Source organism: Suricata suricatta, chromosome 17, assembly GCF_006229205.1.
Source record: "Suricata suricatta isolate VVHF042 chromosome 17, meerkat_22Aug2017_6uvM2_HiC, whole genome shotgun sequence".
Lineage (NCBI taxonomy): Eukaryota > Metazoa > Chordata > Mammalia > Carnivora > Herpestidae > Suricata > Suricata suricatta.
In genome coordinates, this window is record NC_043716.1 from 45,420,685 (window position 1) to 45,441,273 (window position 20,589).

Genomic DNA, 20,589 nt, shown 5'->3' on the forward strand with positions numbered 1-20,589 from the left:
TGGAGCCTGCTTCTGGTTCTGTGTCTCCTCTTCTCTCTGACCCTCTCCTGCTCGTGCTGTCTCTCTCTCTCAAAAAGTAAGTAAAACATTAAAAAAATTTTTTTTTTGTTAACAAGGGACGGTTTCTAGACATTCCACATGGTGTCACCTCTTTGTTGAAGGCAACTTCTGGCGACAAGAGGGGCTGTGAATCACAGTCTGGGCAGCCATGTTCCATCCAAAGATGGAGGAGGAGAAGAATGGATATTGGAGTGTGTGAGGAGCCCACATTCCAACGCAAGAAGAAAGCAATCACTCAGGACAATTTAACAACTCGACTTAAGGGACAGTATAGGGACTGCCTGGTGGCATATAAGATACTAGATTTGGGTGGGGGCAGCCTGGGACACGTAAGTGGAGATAGGAGGTGTTTGGAAAGAGGAGAAGAAAACAGGAACAACCATAAAGATGCTCTCGAAAGTAGGATGAAGGACAATAAGGTGTCTGGAGAAGAGGTGTGATGTAAGACCGACCCAGGCTGCTCAGGGAGGAAGGGAGAGAAGGAAAGCAGGGAAAGGAAGGAGGCAGCAAGAAAGGCTCAGATGCACCCAGCAAGGGAGAGAGGTCAGGAATAGCAGGGGAGGACGTTCGCCTGTTCTAGTCGGCCTGAAGCTGGCTTCTTGGTCTCTGGCGCTATGGCCTCTGACCTCTGGGGCTATGGCCTCTGACCTGTCTGTAAGGAGAGTTCGTGAAGAACCGTTTTATTTGGTGCAGTGAACCACCATCTACTTCCAATGGTCACTTGGTTGGAGACTCCTGACTTCACATAAGCCTTTATATAACTAAATCAGGCAAGAGATGGGGTGCCTAGGTGGCTCAGTCTGGCTTAGGCTCAGGTCATGATCTCACGGCTCATGGGTTCAAGCCCCATGTAGGGCTCTGTGCTGACAGCTCAGAGCCTGGAGCCTGCTTCATACTCTGGGTCTGATCTCTCTCTGACCCTTCCCTGCTCACGCTGTCTCTCTCTGTCTCTCAAAAATAAATAAAAAACATAAAATATAAAAAATAAATAAATCAGGTGAGCAGACGTGGTACAAGGGCCTGAGAAAAATAATGAGGCTACATTGAAACAGAATCCAACTGTGTGCAAGTCGGGACTTTAATAACGATTGCTAAATCACCTGTTGACCCTGCTGCTGACTTCCAGGACACCAGGGTTCACAATTACGCGAGGGCCCGAGGTGGTGGCTCTCAGGAGGACCGCTGAGTTCCGTGAAAGCTGCTCACCAGGCTTGTGGGTCTTTAAGTTTTGTTGTTGTTCTTGTTGTTAATACTTTGAGGCTCCTTAATAAAACTGACTTACATCCAATATACATTTGGTTCCTTTCTAGTGAGGTGAATCACGGGATATTTACCTTTTCGCCAAACCTATGCAGCAAAAAGAGGTGTTTAGGTAAAATCAGGTACCAGAAGCTTTCTGAGGGAATGGGCAAGTGTATTCACAAAGCACTTCATTTATAGTAAATGTTTGTATTACAACATCCTAGAGCTGAAAGGGACCCTTTTCTTTGGGCGTAAATATTTCCACAAAGAGCTGCACAGATCGAAGCTTACTTTGTTTCTAGAAATTTGCTCTACCCCACTCAGGAGAATTTCTCGATGGTTGATGCCTGCCAGTGCCAGTAATTTCAAAATTTAAAACTGGTGACTTTTTGCAAGTTTCGCACGGTATTTTGCAAGCCTGGATGCGGATTCCTTTGAAGAGTGTAGGTCGTGGTCAAGGGCCCGTAGCTGCTCCCAGGAATCAGTATCCCGAGTCCCCAAATGGTTCTTTAGAAAGACAGAGGGGAAACCAAGATACTAACCAAAGCAGTGACAACACAGTGGGAAAGTTCTGGTGTTTGTGAGTCTAGACCCAAGCTCTGTGATCAAATAAACTGCTTAGCCTATTAAAAACACACTGAAGGCAACACATTTTTGTTTTGCAACATATGAGAGGGCCGGTTGCCAAGTAGTTGGTTATGAATGTGGAATCTATAAAACAAAAACCAACCAACCCCCCGCCCCCCCCTTTGTCACTCTCTTCATACTGGATTAACCCTATAGCATCAGAAACGGCAGAAGAAATGGGCTCAAGGTATTTGAACGGGGAGCGTTCTTTGTTTGCAGGACTTTATATAAAAATGGAAAATCAGTTTCCAGGGAATCTTCGGTATACAACGGGGCTGTAGATAGAAAATGTGAGGAGCCTTGACCCTTTCTACTGAAGAGTTACCTGCTGGAGAGAAAGATTAAAATTAAGTCAAACAGAACAGAAAAAGCCTAATGGTTGTTTTTTTCCCCTGAAAGTGAAGTTTGACTTGTAATTAAACTACATTGTCTTTTTGGTTTTGTTTTTTCTACATCTGATTCTTAGTCAAAATCCTCATGACTATTTTTTTTTCCTTTTTGGTGATAATAAAAGACTGATATTAATCAGGTCAGTGATAGTAATCATTGACCTAAGGGGCTTTAAAAACTATGTATGGGGGCGCCTGGGTGGCTCAGTCGGTTAAGCCTCTGGCTTCGGCTCAGGTCAGATCTCACGTTCGTGGGTTCGAGCCCTGTGTCAGGCTCTGTGCTGACAGTTAGCTCAGAGCCTGGAGCCTGCTTTCGGTTCTGTGTCTCCTACTCTCTCTGCCCCTCCCCCTCTCATGCTCTGTCTCTCTCTGTATCAAAAATAAATAAAACATTAAAAAAAAATAAAAACTATGTATGTAGTCCAACACTTCAATTAAAAAAATCTTTTTTTAGTAAACTCCACACTACATGTGGGGTTTGAACTCACAACCCTGCGATCAAGAGTCACATGCTGCATGGACTGAGCCAGTCAGGCACCCCTCCAACACCCCAGTATGATGGGCAGTAAGGCCCAAGGAAATGAGAAATCAGCCTAAGGTCTCATGGCTTCTGAAGACCTAAACCCTTTCCCTAATACATCCTAACTCTTCTAAAGTTTACTTATTTTGAGAGAAGAGAGAGAGAGAGATAGAGAGAACGAGCAGGGGAAGGGCAGAAAGAGACAGAGACAGAGGCAGAATCCCAAGCAGGCTCCCCCCTATCAGTGCCGAGCCTGATGAGGGGCTCAGTCTAGGAACCCTGAGATCATTATCTGAGACTATATCCAGAGTCGGACGCTTAACTGACTGAGCCCCCCAAGCCCCCCAATCCTAATATGTTTAAAGATGAGGTTTGCCATGTAAGCTTCATCCCTGAGTTGTGTATTTCTTGCTGTGCCTGTTGAAGGAAAGTATCCACTCTGAACCTTCCACTACTCACATATGGGATTTTGGCTTGTGGCCCTCAGGTCCATCGGCGATAGGATCTGGGTGCCCTTTTCCTGTGCAAGAAATCTTGGTTCCATCGCAAATGCCAAAAAAAAGGCTAGCAGGTGTTTCTGATTTGTTTGTTGGTTTGCTCGTTTGATATTAATTATTAACTGGAACACAAGAGATAAAAGGCAGCAAGAAAATTAATGGGTATTTTCCAATTCTTGACTTTGAAACCAAAACATTTGAAGGTAGGAAGAGGAAACCTTGTTACAGACTTACTTTAGCTAAGCTCAGATGTCCATGATCCTCACAACAGTCAACGGGAAAGGCTATTTTATCATTTCCATTTTACAGATGGGGAAACTACAGCAGAGAGAGGTAAAGGACTCACCCAGGGTCATTTGATCTTAGGAAGCAGCATTGCTGGACCCTTGATCCGGGGTCTCTGCCTCTATTCACAGATGATGGGACTCGAGGCAGTTTCTTCTTAGACCCGTCCCGATAGGTATGGATTCTGCCTTCCAGTTGTCTCCTTCCTCTTTGACAGATCTGTGGCCGTTTGATTTCCTTCCTGCTCTGCTGATTCAGGACCTCAGGAAGCCTAGCTTCCTCTCGCGATCAGTGTGAGGACGGCATGCAGACATGCAGACTCAGCAAAGCATACTCCCCACAGGAGAGCCTGCCAAAGGTCAGAGAGCCGCGGCAGAGGCAAACCACAGAGGTGCCTGTGCACACTCACACACAGACACAGTGAGCACATCTGACGGGCAGAGGAGAGGAGAGGTGGTGGATACAAGACTGAAACGAAGCGACGGCATGGGTGAAGCTGGAGGGCATTATGCTAAGTGAAATAAGTCAGGCGCAGAAAGACAAGAACTGCATGATCCGGCTTCTACGTGGGACCTAAAAAAAGTCAAACTCCTCCGGGAGGCTGGGTGGCTCAGTAGGTTGAGCGCCTGGTCCTTGGTTTTGGGGGCTCAGGTCATGATCTCACAGTTCATGAGTTCGAGCCCCACATTGGGCTCCTCGCACTAACAGTGAGGAGTCCGCTTGTAATTCTCTCTCTCCATCTTCTTCTGCCCCTCTCCTGCTTGTGCTCTCTCTTTCTCCCAAAATAAATAAGGGTGCCTGGGTGGCTGAGTCGGTTAAGCATCAGATGTTGGCTCAGGTCATGATCTCTGTCTGTATTTGTGACTTTGAGCCCTGCAGCGGGCAGCGGGCACTCTGTTGTCGGCAGAGTTAGCTTCAGATCCCCAGTTCCCCTCTCTTTCTGTCCCTCCCCCACTTGGGTGTGCACACTCGTGTGCATGCACACACACGCTCTCTCTCTCTCTCTAAAATAAATAAACATTAAAAAGATTTTTTTAGGGGCACCTGGGTGGCTCAGTCGGTTAAGCCTCCGACTTCGGCTCAGGTCAGATCTCACGCTCGTGGATTCGAGCCCCGCGTCAGGTTCTGTGCTGACAGCTAGCTCAGAGCCTGGAGCCTGTATCCAGTTCTGTGTCTCCTTCTCTCTCTGCCCCTCCCCCTCTCATGCTCTGTCTCTCTCTGTATCAAAATTAAATAAAACACTAAAAAAAAAAAGATTTTTTTAGGGGCACCCGGGTGGCTCAGTCGGTTAAGCCACAGACTTCGGCTCAGGTCATGATCTCACGGTTTGTGGGTTCAAGCCCCACATCGGGCTCTGTGCTGACAGAGCTGCTCGCACTCTGTCTCTGTCTCTCAAAAATAAATAAATGTAAAAAAATAAACTATAAAAGATAAAATAGAATAAATAAATAAATAATAATAAAAAATTTTAAATAAAAAAGTCAAATTCCTAGAACCAGAGTAGAATGGTAATTGCCAGGGACTGTGGGGTCAGGGAAATGGGGAGATGTTTGTCAAAGACTACAGACTTTCACGGTTCCTTAGACAATTAGGCTTTGTGGGTCTGATGAGTGGCGTGGTGGCTATAGTTAGTAATACTATGTTGTATACTTGAAATTGCGAACAGACTAGTTCTTAAGTCCCCCCTCAGAGAAAAGTTAACTATGTAAGGAGATGGATGTGTCACTTAACTTGATTATGATAATCATTTCACAAGGTAAACACACATTACATCATCACGTTGTACACCTTAAAAAAATCGCCTTGTATCGCCTTAAAAAAAGCAACTCGATAGGTTTAGGGATGCCAGAAACTTTATTTTTTTATTTATTTACAAAAAAAATTTTTTTTAGTGTTTTATTTATTTTTGAGACAGAGAGAGGCAGAGCATGAGCGGGGAGGGGCAGAGAGAGAGGGAGACACAGAATCTGAAGCAGGTTCCAGGCTCCGAGCCATCAGCACAGAGCCTGACGCGGGGCTCGAACACACGAACCGTGAGATCATGACCTGAGCCGAAGCCGGACGCTTAACCGACTGAGCCACCCAGGCGCCCCAGAAACTTTATTTTTAATCATTAGTTTTAAATTATTTTTTACTATTTTGAGATTTTATGTTTAAGCAATCTCTACACTCAATCTGGGGCTCGAATTCTTGAACCTGAGATTAAGAGTTGCATGCTTTTTGGTCTGAGCAAGCAGGATTGCCCGAAACTTTAAAATTCCAGTTCCTTTAATTTATTAAAAAATTAAAAAAAAAATGTTCATTTATTTTTTGAGAGACAGAGAGACAGAGTATGAGCAGGGGAGGGTCAGAGAGAGAGGGAGACACAGAATCGGAAGCAGGCTCCAGGCTCTGAGCTGTCAGCACAGAGCCTGACGTGGGGCTGGAACCACAAACAGGAGATCATGACCTGAGCTGAAGTCGGCACTTAACCGACTGAGCCACCCAGGCGCCCCTGTTTTGCCTTTATGCCAAAAGAAAAGTACATAGTCTTCTGTTTGTTTGTTAAAGATCTTCCCTTAGTTTTACATTCTTTTTATTTTTTATAATATTAAAAAAATATTGAGGGGCACCTCAGTGTCTCAATGGGTTAAGCGTAAGACTTCAGCTCAGGTCACGATCCTACGTCTGTTGAGTTCAAGCCCCATGTCGAACCCTGTGCTGACAGCTCGCAGCCTGGAGCCTGCTTCAGATTCTGTTTCCCTCTCTCTCTGACTTGCCACCGATCATGCTCTTTCTCTCTCTCTCAAACATAAATAAGCATTAAAAATATATTAAAAATATTTACTTGTTTGAGAGAGAGCGGGCGAGTGAGGGAAGAGCACAGAGAAAGGGAGAGAGAATCCCAAGCAGGCTCTATACTGTCAGCCCAGCATCCAACGCAGGGCTTGATCCCAAGAACCGCGAGATCATAACCTGAACCAAAATCAGGAGTCAGATGCTCGACCGACTGAGCCCCCCAGGTGCCCCCAACAATTTTTATTTGCATTAAATTGGGATAAAATTCACATAAGCCTAACCATTTTTTAAAAAGGTATTTTTTAAAGAAGATGTTCTCTACACCCAACGTGGGGGTCACAGTTTCAACCCCAAGATCAAGAGTTGCATCCTCCACCAACTGAGCCACCCAGGCGTCCCTAAGACGAACCATCTTAGAGTGTACAATTCAGTGGCATTTAGTACACGGCTTATTACACCACCACCTGTAGTTCCAAAACGTTTTCATTACCCAGAAAGCAAACGCTGTACCCACGAAATGACTGCTCTCCGATCTTCCCTGCCCCCAGCCCTTGGCAACAGTAGACACTTTAAAAATTCTTAGTGAGTTGGCAGCAAGTACTGTCTTCCCTTTACCCCCACAGACAGCTGGGACGAGTGGGTGACAAGAGCATAACACTGTAGTGAGGGACGGCGTCTCCTGTCCCGCCGTCACTGAGGCTGAAAGGGACACCGCCCACGGCCAGTGACGGCAGTGACGGCCTTGCTGCACAGGGGCTGCTCCTTCTCCCGGCCGGACTCAAGTCCTGCGCCCACGCACGCTCACGGTCTCTGGCTGCAGTCCTGGCCTCCTGGAACCCCAGATTGTCAACGCTCTGCAAACAGTCCGGCCAGGCATGAGTAGATAAGCGTTAGGACCCCCTGTAGAGTATCACAGAGGGTTAAGTAAATGAAAAGAACAGGGGGAAACAAAAGCATCAAAATACCAAATACATATATATAAAACCACATATTGAGCAAGGATTCAGCCCAATATTTTATAGCTATTTGTTTTCTTGTATTTATTTATAAATATTTATTTTGAACTTTTCTCAAATATGTACTTATATTTGAAGGAGAGAGAGACAAAGTGTGAGGAGGGGAGGGGAAGAGAAAGAGGAAGACACAGAATCCGAAGCAGGCTCCAGGCTCTGAGCTGTCAGCACAGAGCCCGATGTGGGGCTCGAATCCACGACCGTGAGATCATGACCTGAGCCGAAGTCAGATGCTTAACCGACTGAGCCACCCAGGCGCCCCGATATTCTGGATCCCTAACAGGAACCTTAAGTCCTGTATCTCAACAGAGCACTCTCAAGTCAATAGACGCTTGACCCAATTTCATCTTCTGGCCCCTTTGATCAAGCATTCTTAGAACCCAGTCCCTGGCTGATTCCAGGGCCTATGGGAGAGGTCTTGCACCCCTTTTAAGGGGTATAATCCCTTGGCATGTCCCTGGGTGGCATATGCTTGGACTTAAGCTAGTTATAGGCACAGTGGCCAGGGTGGGGGAATTCTGAGCGGGTCCTATAGTCTCCTCAGGGAGAAGCTTCTACCTGGGAACTTGGCGGGGGGGCCGTGGTGACGGGCAACTTCTGCAGGATCAGAAGGTTCATAGGAGTCTAGGGAGTAATTTTCACAACTACTGTCCATAGGTCTTTACCGCATCTAGGGTCCTGACGTAACAGATCTGACTTGTTGGGTGTTTCCTCTTCTTTGGCTTGGTCCTCAGCTTTCTCTGCTTTGCCACTGCAGAAGATGAGCGCTTCATTACACGCGACCAAGGGGTCTGTTTTTCATACCTGGCTTTCCATTGCCTAGTACCTCCTGCTGTTCATTGTCTTCTTGTAGGACACTCGTGATCATGATCGCTCAGCATCCAAATCTGTTATCTCTATAGTAACTGTTCTGTCCAGAAGTCTCAGGTGCCTGATACACTCCCTCAGCTGGTGCTTTCCCTTGGACCCGGACACACATTCTCATGGACCAGTAAGGCTATGAGCAGGAGAGCCAGCACCTTTTGTCAAGGGCTGTTTTGAGACCCACCAACTTACCATCAGTGAAGCGGATCTCCTCGCCAGCCTATTCCAAACCCTTCTTGTCACCTGCTCTCTGGAACTGTGGGTGTCAGCTGTGGTGGCTTATGCTTTACAGAAGCAGAGGCAGAGCCACAGTGTGGGGTGCAAGATGCTTATAAGGATGCATACTGTGGCACGAAGGGGAGACAGCAAGATCATGCAGGGGAAGGAGTGAGACAGCCCAACCATGCTTCCCACAATAGTGTGGCAGGAGCTGCCTTCAGCCCCGACGGCTTTGGAGTGTCCTGCCTCAGGTTGAAAGGGCGTTTTCCTGTTCCTGTGTCATGCGGTCACTGCAAGTGTGCTGCTGCTCTGGGACCCATGTGCCCTCAGCCAAGGCAGCTGTGCAGTGGAGACGGATCCCGAAGGAGCCGGGAGCTGGAGGCGGAGCAGAAAGTTTCTTCCAGAGCAGACAGTGGGAGAGGGGCAGAGAAAGAGGGAGAGAGAATCCCAAGCAATCTCCACGCTATCGGTGTGGAGGCGGGCAAGGGGCTCAGCCCCATGAACCATGAGATCATATTTGAGCTGAAATCAAGAGCCCCTAGAACTATATCAAGAAAACATTTTTTTAATGTTTATTTTTGAGACAGAGACAGAGTGCAATCGAGGGAGGGGCAGAGAGAGAGAGGGAGACACAGAATCTGAAGCAGGCTCCAGGCCTGCAGGGCTCGAACCCAGGAACCGAGAAATGAAGACCTGAGCCAAAGTCAGACACTTAACCTACTTTGACACCCAGGTGGCTACTGCAATTGAAAAAAAAAAAGTCCACGGGTTATTCAGGAGTATATACAGTTTTTAAGTATGTAGGTGCTGGTTTCTTACTTACCTTTTCTCTTCTCATTTCCTAGCTTAATTGCATCATTGTCTGAGAATGTGCTCTGTAGAATTCAGAGCACTTGAAATCTGTTGGGACTTGCTATCTGGCCTGGCATTTTCGTAAACATTCCATGTTCACGTGCAGCGAATCTGTGATCTGCAGTTGTGAGTGCAGTATTCTATACATGTATCTGTTAGGTAAAGTTTTGCTTATCCAGTTATCAAAATCTTCTTCTTACTAGTTTACATTTGTGTGTTCTAACAGTTGCTGATAAAAAACCTGCTACAATTGTAGATTTGGCCTTATCGTCTTGCAATTCTCTCCATGGTTTTGCTTTGTAGATTTTGAGGACACACTTCTTAGGCTTGTACAAACTTAGAATTGTTACATCTTCTTGGTGAATTAAGCACATTATTATGATTTGTCTTTCATAAATATGTCTAGTGATTTTTTTGCAGCAAAGCCTCCTTTGTTTTGGTTAGTTTTTGCCTGGTTTGTTCTTTTTTTTTTTAATGTTTATTTTTGAGAGAGAGAGAAAGAGAGAGAAAGAGAAAGAGAAAGAGAGAGAGAGAGAGAGATAGAGAGACAGAGCACAAGTGGGGGAGGGGCAGAGAGAGACAGAATCCGAAGCAGGCTCCAGGCTCTGAGCTGTCAGCAAGGAGCCTGACCTGAGGCTTGAACTCTCAAATCCTGAGATCACTACCCGAGCCAAAGTTGGACATCCAACTGACTGAGCCACTCAGGTGTCCCAGCCTGGCTTGTCTTCTTACATTTGTTTAATTTAAAAAAATCGTGGGGGTGCCTGGGTGGCTCGGCATTTAAGCCTCTTGCAGCTTCTGTCATGATCTGTTGGTGAGATGGAGCCCGTTGTCCTCTCTTACCTGCGTGCTCTCTCTAAAAATATATAAATATTAAAAAAATGCGGTAAAATACACCTAACATACAATTTACCGTCTGAACCATTAAATATTTTTAAAATGTTTTATTTATTTTTGACAGAGAGAGAGAAAGGGAGAGGGTCAGAGAGAGAGGGAGTCACAGAATCTGAAGCAGGCTCCAGGCTTTGAGATGTCAGCAAAGAGCCTGATGCAGGGCTTGAACTTGTGAACTGTCAGATCAGGACCTGAGCCGAATTTGAAAGCTCAACCGACTGAGCCACGCAGGCACCCGCTAAAATAAATTTTTTTTTTTTATGGTGGTAAGAAACACATAAAACTTACCATTTTAATCATTTTCAAAGTGTACACTTAAGGAATGTTAAGTACATCCACAATGTTTTGTGATTTCTTTCCTTAACTGTTGTGATACTGAAAACTCTACCTACTTATCAACAATAAGCTCCCCTCCCAGCAGCTTCTGGCAATTACCCTCTACTTTGTATGAATTTGATTAACTTCGGTATCTCATATTAATAGCATCACATGTAATTTGTGGTTTTGGTCCTGGATATCTCACTTACATAATGTCCTTAAGGCCCACCCGTGTGGTAGCAGGTGCTGGCACTTCCTTCCTTTTCAAGGCTGGATATTACTCCATTGTATGTGTAGGTCACTGTTTTATCTGTTCATCTGTTGATGGACACTTGGGCGGCTTCTTTTTGCTATTGTGAAGAATGCTCATATGAACAAGGGTCTACAAATAAATATGTGCTGAGTCCTCGCTTTTGATTCTTTGATGTATACACTTGGTAGTCAAGTTGCTAGGTCATATGCTCATTCTGTTTAATCTTTTGAGGAACTGACATAGTGGTTTTTTTTTTTTTATGTCTATGTAGTTTTGAGAGCTAGCAAGCAGGGGAGGGGCAGAGAGAGGGAGGACAGAGGATCTGAAGCAGGCTCCGCACTGACAGCAGCAAGCCCAATGTGAGGCTCCAACTCACAAACCGAGACTTGGGTCGAAGTTGGGATGCTCCATTGACTGAGCCGCCCAGGTGCCCCTGCCAGAGTTTTCTGCAGTGGCTGGACCATTTTATATTCTGACTAGCAAAGCACATGGTTTCTCATTTCTCCACAACTTCTCCCACATTTGTGGTTTTAAAGAAAGGAATCTCTACACCCAGTGTGGGACTTGAACTCAGGATCCTGAGATCAAGAGGCACATGTTCCACCAACTTAGACCACCAGGTGCCTCTCCTACACTTGTTATATTGTTAGTTTTGTTTTTGTTGATAAATGATACCTATCCTAATGGCTTGGAGGTGAGATCTACTCTTGACTCAGTCAGAGTTCCTGTCAAGAGCAAAGGGTTATAGGGAACAAGGACCGTAAATTTGAAAGTCCCCTCCATTTTCTGTCTACCAAACTAGTGTTTTTCACTTTCGTTAACCTTCCAGATGTGTTCAAGCAGGTGTTTTGAAAAATATATTGTTCATTTTGAGTTGTCCTCAAGGGGAGGGTAGAAGCAAAGGGTAAGAATCTAAGGATTTACTATTTATTTCTTTACTCCATGTTACCTCCCACTTCTGTATTTTAAGTGTAGAGATCCTGGTTGAGCACTCATTGGCTCAAATGAACAGGCAGTAAATTATTGTTTTAAACTTTAATTCCAGTACAGTTAACACACAGCATTTTTATTTTAAGTTACAAAATTTTTTTGGAATGTTTATATGTTTTTGAGAGAGAAAGAGAGAGAGCGTGGGTGGGGGAGGGGCAGAGACAGAGGGAGACATAGAATTTGAAGCAGGCTCTAGGCTGTGAACTGTCAGTACAGAGCCCGATGTGGGGCTTGAATCTACGAACCGTTGGATCATGACCTGAGCCGAAGTCGGATGCTCAACCGTCTGAGACACCCAGGTGTCCCAACACATAATTATAGAAGTTTCAGATATATAATATAGGGAGTCTACAATTCTATACATTACTCAATGCTCATAACGATAAGTATACTCATTAATTTCCATCACCTATTTCCTCCATTCCTCCATCTCCTTCCTCTCTGATAACCATGTGTTTGTTCTCTATAGTTAAGAGTCTGTTTCTTGGCTTGTTTCTCTTTTTTCTTTGCTTGTTTGGCTTTCTTCCTAAATTTCACAGGAGTGAAATCACATGGGATATCTTTCTGTGATTGATTTACTCTATCATTTTATTTTCTAGTTCAATCCATGTTGTTGCAAATGGCAAGATTTCATTTTCTTTATGGCTGAATAATATTCCACGGAATACATATACCACTTCTTTTTCTATCCATTCATCAAGCAATGGACACTTGGGTTGCTTCCACAATTTGGCTATGATAAATAATGCTGCAATAAACATATTCCTTTGAATTAATGTTTTTGAATTTTTTCTGTACATAGCCAGTAGGGCAATTACTGGATTATAAGGTAGTTCTGTTTTTAATTTTTGGAGGAAACGTTATAATGTCTTCCACAGAGGCCGCACCAGTTAATGTTCGCACTGACAGTGCACAAGGGTTCCTTTTTCTCCCCAATGTGTTTCTTTTTTTATTTTCTTTTTTTAATTTTTAAATTTTTGACATCCTGATTGGTGTGAGATGTTATCTCATTGTAGTTTTGATTCGTATTTTCCTGATGATGAGTGATGTTTTCATGTGTTTGTTGGCCATATGTAGGTCTTCTTTGGAGAAAGGTCTGTTGAATCTTAGGCAGGCTTCATGTTCAACGTGGAGCCTGATGTGGGGCTTGATCCTACTATCCTGGGATCATGACCTGAGGTGATGTGAAGAGTCAGATGCCCAATTAACGTGAGCTACCGAGATGGCTCTCTTCTGCCCACTTTTAAATTGGATTGTGTTTTTTTGATATTGAGTTGTATCATTTCTTTATATATTTAGATACTAACCCTTTATATGTGTCATTTGCAAATATTTTCTCCTATTTGGTGGGTTTTCTTTTTAGTTTTGTTAATTGTTTCCTTCATTGTGCAGGTTTTTATTCTGATATATTCCCAATAGTTTAAACTGCTTTTATTTCCTTTACCTCAGGAGACAGATCTAGAAAAATGTTGCCACGCCCGACATCAGAGTCATTAATGTCTGTGCCCTCTATTATAGGATTTTTATGGTTTCAGAATAGGCAGTAAATTCTTGTTAGATTATGTGGGAAGAAAAAACAAAATCTAGGAAAGAAAAGGGAAAGAGAAAGGGAGAAGTGAGGAATGAAGAAGGATTTGGGTGGAATAGTGATGGAGAAGGTAGAAATGTGGGAGGAAGAAATGAAAAAAAGGCGAAAACACAGATTAATAAAACTCAACAGAATTGTCTTTAGTTTTATCAAAGCCTCGTAGTCAATGGTTCTCTAGCAACCCAGTTTCTGCTTTTCTATTAAAACTAAATTGTTTCCCATTTTCATGTCTTTTTTTTTTTTCAAAGTTAATTTATTATTTTGAGAGAGAGCAAGGGCAAGCATGAGAGAACAAGCAAGTGGGGAAGGGGCAGAGAGAGGGAAAGACAGAATCCCAAGCGGGCTTCATGCTGTCAGTGGAGAGCCTGACGTGGGGCTTGATTCCATGAACTGTGAAATCGTGACCTGAGCCGGGATGGAGTCAGAAGCTTATGAAACTGAGGTACCCAATCACTAATTTTCATGACTGGTTATGGAGAAGGGTATTCAGTCCTTCACTCCACAAGCAGTTGTTAAGTACTATATAGGAAGCTGTTTTGGGCAGTAAGAATAGACACAGTAAAGGAAGAAAACATAAGTAAATCCTTGCTTTAACTGAACTTACATGCTAGCGGGCTGTAGTATCATGTAGTATCACCAAGTTGTCGACGGATCAACCATCATAAAGGTCTATTGTCTGCTCAGCTTAGAGTCTGACGCATGTATTTTTGATCAGGCAGATGTCCATGGTCATACTTTTGCTCTAAGTCCATCTGCAAGAACCAGTCACCAGGCCCCAGCCAGGTGCAAGGGCAGAGATGGGAAACGTTGTTCTCAGCAGCAAACAGACATCTCTGGTGATCAACAAGCTGACTCCTCACATGGAGAGACACAGGCAAGAAACTCAATAACTAAGTAAAGTACTTACTTTGTTAGAAGGTGATAATGCCTTGGAAGAAAAGCAGGGAAAGAAATACAGAGCATAGGGGCACCTGGGTGGCTCAGTTGGTTGAGCGGCCGGCTTCGGCTCAGGTCAGATCTCACGTTTGTGGGTTCGAGCCCCGTGTCAGGCTCTGTGCAGACAGCAAGCTCAGAGCCTGGAGCCTGCTTCAGATTCTGTGTCTCCCTCTCTCTGCCCCTCCCCCTCTCATGCTCTATCTCTCTCTGTACCCAAAATAAATAAAACATTAAAAAAAAAAAAAAAAAAGAAATACAGAGCATGTGAGGTCCCTGGGTGGCTCAGTCGGTTGCACACCCGACTTTGGTTCAGGTCACGATTTCAGGGTTTGTGAGTTCGAGCCCGGTATGGGGTTTGCTGTCATCAGCACAGGGCCTGCTTTGGATCCTCTGTCCCCCTCTTTTTGCCCTACCCCCACTTATGTTCTCTTTCTCAAAAACGAATTAAAAAAAAATAGAGCGTGTGTTTGGGTCATATTGAAATTCACAGAATGGTGAGAAGTAAACTCTCTGGGTTGAGCAAAGGCGTGAAGGAGGTGACTCATGTGGATATATTGCTGGAGGAGGGAACTCAAAAAAGGAGGCTTCCATGGCTGAGGCAGAGCAAGGGCGAGAGAGGTGGGCGATGGGGTCGAAGAGAAGAGGCTGAATGTGTGGGGCTCTTGTTTCTTTTCTGAATGGCAAGAGAGGAAGGAAATCAGAGGGTCACGCACAGAGGAGAGAAAGGATTTGATATGCATGGCAGCCAGACCAGCTGTGGCGGCTACCTTGAGAACACACTGAAGGCGTTGAAGGGGAGGTGACCGTGGACTGGACCAAAGAGACAAGGATGGTTGCGATGAGAAACGGCAGGATTCCGGACATGTTTTGAAGGCAAAGCAGGATTCGCAGATGAACTGGAGGTGGAGTTTGAGAGGAAGATCAGAGAGACTGTGGCCTGAGCAATTTCAAGGATGGAGTTGCCAAGAATGGAGCTGGGGAAGACCGTGGTGGCGCGTATTTGTGGGTGGAGATCAAGAATTTGGTTCTGGACACGTGGAGTTTGAGATGTTTACGAGAGATCCATGCGGGACGGCCAAGGGTCTGAAGCTCAGGAGAAAGCCCTGGGCTCGAGCTGTAGGTTGGAAGTCCTACTTTTGGGTAAAGATGGTATTTAAAGCCTTAAGACGGAGACGGGGGAGGGGGGACTGTCAGGACAGTGGCTTGGGGTTGAAAAGAAGACATGGCCAGTGAGGGGGACAGGGAGCCCTAGTGTTGGCCAAGGAACCTGTTTTCCCTCCCACGCCGTTCCTATTTGCCCGTCTCTAGTTGCGGGCAGCGCGGCCTGCAGATGGGATGCCAGGCCGTCAGCCCTTCCATCTATACTCCAGTACTGCCTGACCACCCCCCCCCCACTCGGATAAATGTGTGGTTCAGGGGTCCTTGGGCAGCTCAGTCAGTAGAGCACGTGACTCTTGATCTCTGGGTCATGAGATCAAGCCCCACACTGAGGGTAGAGATTACTTAAAAAAAAATAGTTAAAAAATATATGGCCATTTATTCAACAGATATTTTGCTAGGTGTCTATATATGTGCCAGGCCTTGGTCTTGGCCCTGAGTGAACAAGCCAGACAAGGCATGTGTCTGTCATCGTGCAGCTTACACTCTAATGGGTTTGGAGCAGATAATATAATGCAGGGTAAGAAAATGGAGAGTAACCTGCTTTGGTTAAGGGGATCAGGAAAGTCGTCTTGGAGGAGGTGACATTTGAGCCTGCAGGCCACAGTTAGGAATCTGAATTTTATTCCAATTGTTAAGGGGCTGCCTTTGATGGGGTTAATCAGAAGAGTCAGGTATTTCCATTAGCATTTCGGCACGTCACAGGGTCGGTCACAGGGTCAGCCTGATGGAGAATGGACTGCAGAGGGCTCAGCGGAGGCCATGTACGTCAGGCAACAGGTGGTGTCTTGGCCACAGATGGGGCAGGACGCACCCTGGACTAGAGGAATGGGTCAGGGTGTCACAGAATAAATTGTGTGCCTCTCTGGGTCAAGGCCTATGCAAGGCAAGGTCAAGGCCTATGCAAGGCAAAAAAAGGTACCTACTAAAGAAATATTGGACAGGCACAGTCCTTGCTGGCGTTTTATCCAGCATTTAATTATAGGAAACTCAGACCACATACCTAAAGGGCTATGTAAACACAAAGCAACCATTAAGTAAGTACAGAGGACTGTCTAAGCAAGTGTAAGGGAAAGGGAAAAGGAGCAAGTGGGGGGGGGGTACCCAGAAGAAGTTGACGAGGGAGTGTGGGGGCAAGCTGAGGGCAAAGTACAGGCTGACAGCAATAACTCCCCTACCCCCACCCCCCACGGGACATGTATACTACTTGGACACTCCAGATACCCAAAACCAGGAAAGGACAAAAAATAAATGCAAAACAAATGCGTCTTACAGCAATTTACAAGACAAAGACAATCCTATCACTGGCCTAAAGTCCAGGAACTCCCTACAGTCTCGACCAGAGCCAGCCGAAGTCAGCTGCTCAACCAACTGAGCCACCCAGGGGCCCCCTCCCCACAGTCTTAAAGTTAATGCTTTGCTAGAGGGAAAACAACCTAGCTTGCCAATAGCTAGGCCAGCAGCAAGTCTTTAGTCAAAATCTCTTTGGAAACTCCCTTAGGATCTTATCTCCCTAACTTCATCTAATGGTCACGCCCCCCACTGCTGTGCAGCTATTTCTGCCCTCAGGTTCCATCCCAGGCTTTAATAAAATCACCTTTTCTACCAAAGACGACCAAGAATTCTTTCTTGGCCTTGGGCTCCAGACCTCATGAACCCTGGCCCCATCACCTCAAAACCTCATCAAGGAGACCTTGGGGGCCTCCTTTAGATGGGAGGGGCAGGCTGTTTCTCAGCGGGGGGCAACACAGGGTCCTCTGGGTCCCATCCCCTAGTCCACAGGCCCCTCCTGTTGCCTGAGCTGAACAGCTAAGAACCTGGCTCCAGGCTTCAGTTTCCCAAGCTCAAATGGGTGACTCAGGGGAGGTCCCTCCCCAGCACTCTCCGTTCTTCTCAGGCCGGGAGTGACTCATTACCTTGTTCCCTCCCTCATGGCTGACCCCGGGCCAATCCTGTAATGAATCTACACCTCATTCTACTCATCTGGCTGGGACAATTGCCTGGTGGATTTTTTTTTTTCTCCCTGGGGGCACGAGAGGGGAGGTAGGGGGAGGGAGAGAGAGGCGGTCGTAGGGTCTGGAACAGAGCTAAACCCTAGGGTACACCCAGGCTTTAGGCCCTCCCCAAAGAGGGCTTTAACGCCCGTGCATTCTTCTAATTTCAGAGCCCTTCAAAAGCATTTATTACGGAACAGTTTCGCAAGCACTGATTTCTTAGAGGATTCTCCCTTGGACATTTCTTTGTAAACGCTTGCTTGGTGGGAGGGGTGGTGGTGGTGGTGGTGGTGGTGGTGGTGGAGGGGGGCGGGGGGGGGGGGAGAAGCAACCAGAGTCGCCGGGAAGGGAAAGAGCTCGGGGACTGACCATGAGGCTTCAGGGGACATGGGACCACTGCGCTCGAGCCGCGGACGGGCGGGGTGCTCGCCGCACTCAATCCATAGCCGGCGGCGGGTACCGGGGAGAGCTCTGCGCCCCACAAACAGTCGGCGGCCGGGAGCAGAGGCCTCAGCGGCGGGCGTCTCGTAGCCCCCTCCTTACAGCGCACCCGGCCAACTCCGGACGTCTCCCAACAGCCCCCCGGCGGGAGTGGCGCCCGCGGCCCTCCCCTAGCTCAGCCTCCCGGGCTCGCCGTCCCGCTGGGACCCGGCCGCTGGACCCGGGTGGGCGCACCCTCCTCCCAGCTCTGGACTCTCTCCGCTCGCAGACTCTCCCGGAGCCCCGGCGCGCCTCCCCGTCCGGGCCGGAGCCCGCAGCCTGCACCCCCGAGTTACCTGCCCCAGGAAGTCACAGTCCACATTCAGCCGGGACTGCAAAAGGGTGGATACGGCAGTGCCCAAAGCCACATTCCTAGGGGAGGGGTCCCCAGCCAGAGGGTCGCGGATTACATTACCAGCCGTGGGGAGGAGACAGCAGGAGGTAGAGCAAAAGGGTAAAAGTTTCATTTAGCTTCTTATTCCCCCCACCAACCCCCAAATACGCTTTGACGCTGGCAGACTCGGGGACAGTGTCCGCCCAGGTCCTGGGGCCCGACGGCCCCGGAGCGCTTTACTAGGACAGAGGCACCTTTCCACCCGCGGATGCCAGAGTCAGGGCGCCTACGGGGCTGCAGGGCTCCAGGGCCCTGCAGGCGACCCCCGGCTGCCCCGGGGCTGGGAGCCGGCCACGAGCCCGCCGCCGGGCACCGGGGATCTAGAGCAATAAGAGACGCATAAATGCGCATAAATAAATCAATGAGCAGCTCTCTGCTGCCAGCAACAGGGAAACCTCGGGCTGATTAAATGCAGACGTGGGGTGTCTGCCAGGGCAGGAGGGCGGCGGGGCAAAGGGATCAGGCGTGGAGGCGAAGGGTGGGGGGAAGGGAGCCCAGAGGTAGGAGCAAAGAGGAAAACCCAAAGCCACATTTTTAAAATGGGGGTGAATTTTAAATGCAAACAGCCCGGAGGAGGGGAGGGGGCCGATCTGCAGGAGCCCGGGCCGGCCCGCCAGCCGGGGCAACTTTCCGGGCGGGAGGTGCGGCCGGAGGGGCGGCGCCGGCGGCTGGAGGCGGGAGTCGGGGGCCGAGGGGGGGAGTCACTTTAAAGGCTCTTTCTTACCCATAATGCTTTGTGGGGACGTTGACAAGTGGATCCAAGATGGCGTAGAAAGTAATGACAGGTAAGTCCTGACTTCCCCCTTCTCTGCTGCTGGGACCGCTCCGCAAGCTGCCGGAGCCCTCTGGGGAGGAGACCTGACTCCCCTCCGGTGCCCGGGGCCCCGGGAGGGGCGGTCCTCGGACGGGCTGGGGACTCTGGCGGCCGCGGCGGGGCCTGGGAGCTGGGCTCTTCGAGGCGAGGCCCGGACGCTGGGGCTGTTTACAGCTTCTTCCCTTCCTCGGTCCCCTTCCCCTCCGCTGGGGGCCGCGGCGCCCGGGGCCCAGGCGGTGGAGGGGGCTTTGCAGACCTGGGCTGCGGGTCTGTGGGGGGTTTCTCCAGCCGCGGGCACTCCGGTGTGGGGGGGGGGCGAGCCGCCTTGCACGCTGCCCTCCTCCGGGTCGCGGCTGGGGGTGGGGAGCGTGCGGGCCTCCCACGCCCCGCTCGATCGCCCCCTCCGGGCTCGGACTTGCGGCGGCAGGGCGGAGGCCGAGGGTGGGCGTCGGCAAAAGTGGGTCAGGGGTGCGCCCCCTTCCTCCCCAGCCCAGGGCTCTTGCCGAAGCTTCACTTTCACCCCCTCTTTCTCCGCCCCCTCCTCGGAAATTCTCATTGGCCCACAAGCGCATCAACAAAAATAAAAACAGACTATCTTTTCCTGGAGATTCTTTTGAGGCTCCCCTTTCCTAGGGCTAAGGGACTGCAGTTTTATTTAGGGAACTTTGATTCCTCTCCCCTCAAATTATTTGAGCTTTCTGCACCCTACACTTAGCTGAGGATCCTTCAGACAGGGCTGGAAGCCAAGGGTCTTAGGATTCTTCTTGGATTGGGATCCTTCGGTTTTGTTTGAAACTCAAATTTGTTATTTATTCCTTTTCCACAACTTAGGCTTTTCGGGCCAATCGTTAATATGTATATTTCTAGAGCCAGTGGATGCCGGGTGTGGGTGGGAGGTGGCGAGGGGAGAGAGTTGTTCTGGCTAGTTTGTTCTTAATTTTGTCCCCTCTTAAACTTATATTAATGAGGTTTCTTGTCCTGTATTTCGTTTCTTTTTTTCTTTGAAAGTAAAATCGGTCAGGGTTGAAAGAGATGACTGTGTTTGTGTGTGTTTATGTTTTGAATCTTAAGAGAATTTTATACTCAATTCTTACATCACACAGAAAGGAGAAGTGTTTTTACTTTAAACTAAAACAGAATCCTTTACAAAATTGCTTGCTGTGCCATTTTGGTAACTTTTTCATTTAAATTTTAGAAGCCCTTTCACTTGGGGCTGATGAAGTATTTGCTACTGACGATGTCTGTTTTTGGTGTTGCACAGACACATTTTACTTTTCTATTTGCCTCAGGAATTGGATGAAGTAATTGATCACTAAAGAACTACAGTGCTGGTGAGATGTGTAAGGTGAGACTGCGGTTAAGAATGATTTACCTTTTTCCCTTCTTTATTTTAACTAATGCATAAGGGTGAGCCTGAAACTGAG

General features: G+C 47.5%; 1 protein-coding gene and 1 long non-coding RNA gene across 10 annotated transcripts in view; one reads left to right on the forward strand and one right to left on the reverse strand.

Moving 5' to 3' along the window:
• Positions 1-2,134: 2,134 nt before the first annotated feature.
• On the reverse strand, positions 2,135-3,830 carry LOC115282817. 2 transcript variants are annotated; one of them, XR_003904752.1, is made up of 3 exons: positions 3,682-3,830; positions 3,298-3,457; positions 2,135-2,257 (listed from the first exon to the last, which is right to left on the reverse strand). It is a non-coding gene; the product is annotated as an uncharacterized LOC115282817 (long non-coding RNA). The 2 variants fall into 2 exon arrangements; XR_003904753.1 differs by lacking the exon at positions 3,682-3,830 and adding an exon at positions 3,570-3,651.
• A 15,259-nt stretch (positions 3,831-19,089) lies between these two features.
• HELZ (helicase with zinc finger) overlaps positions 19,090-20,589 on the forward strand; it is a 146,991-nt gene continuing 145,491 nt past the window's right edge. For 6 of the 8 annotated variants that reach the window (XM_029929004.1, XM_029929008.1, XM_029929005.1 and 3 more), the window contains exons 1-2: positions 19,096-19,136; positions 20,455-20,510. The gene's annotated coding sequence lies outside the window, so the exon portion shown is untranslated. Of the gene's footprint in view, positions 19,137-20,454; positions 20,511-20,589 lie in introns of all 8 variants that reach the window. The other 2 variants (XM_029929006.1, XM_029929009.1) reach the window with 1 other exon arrangement.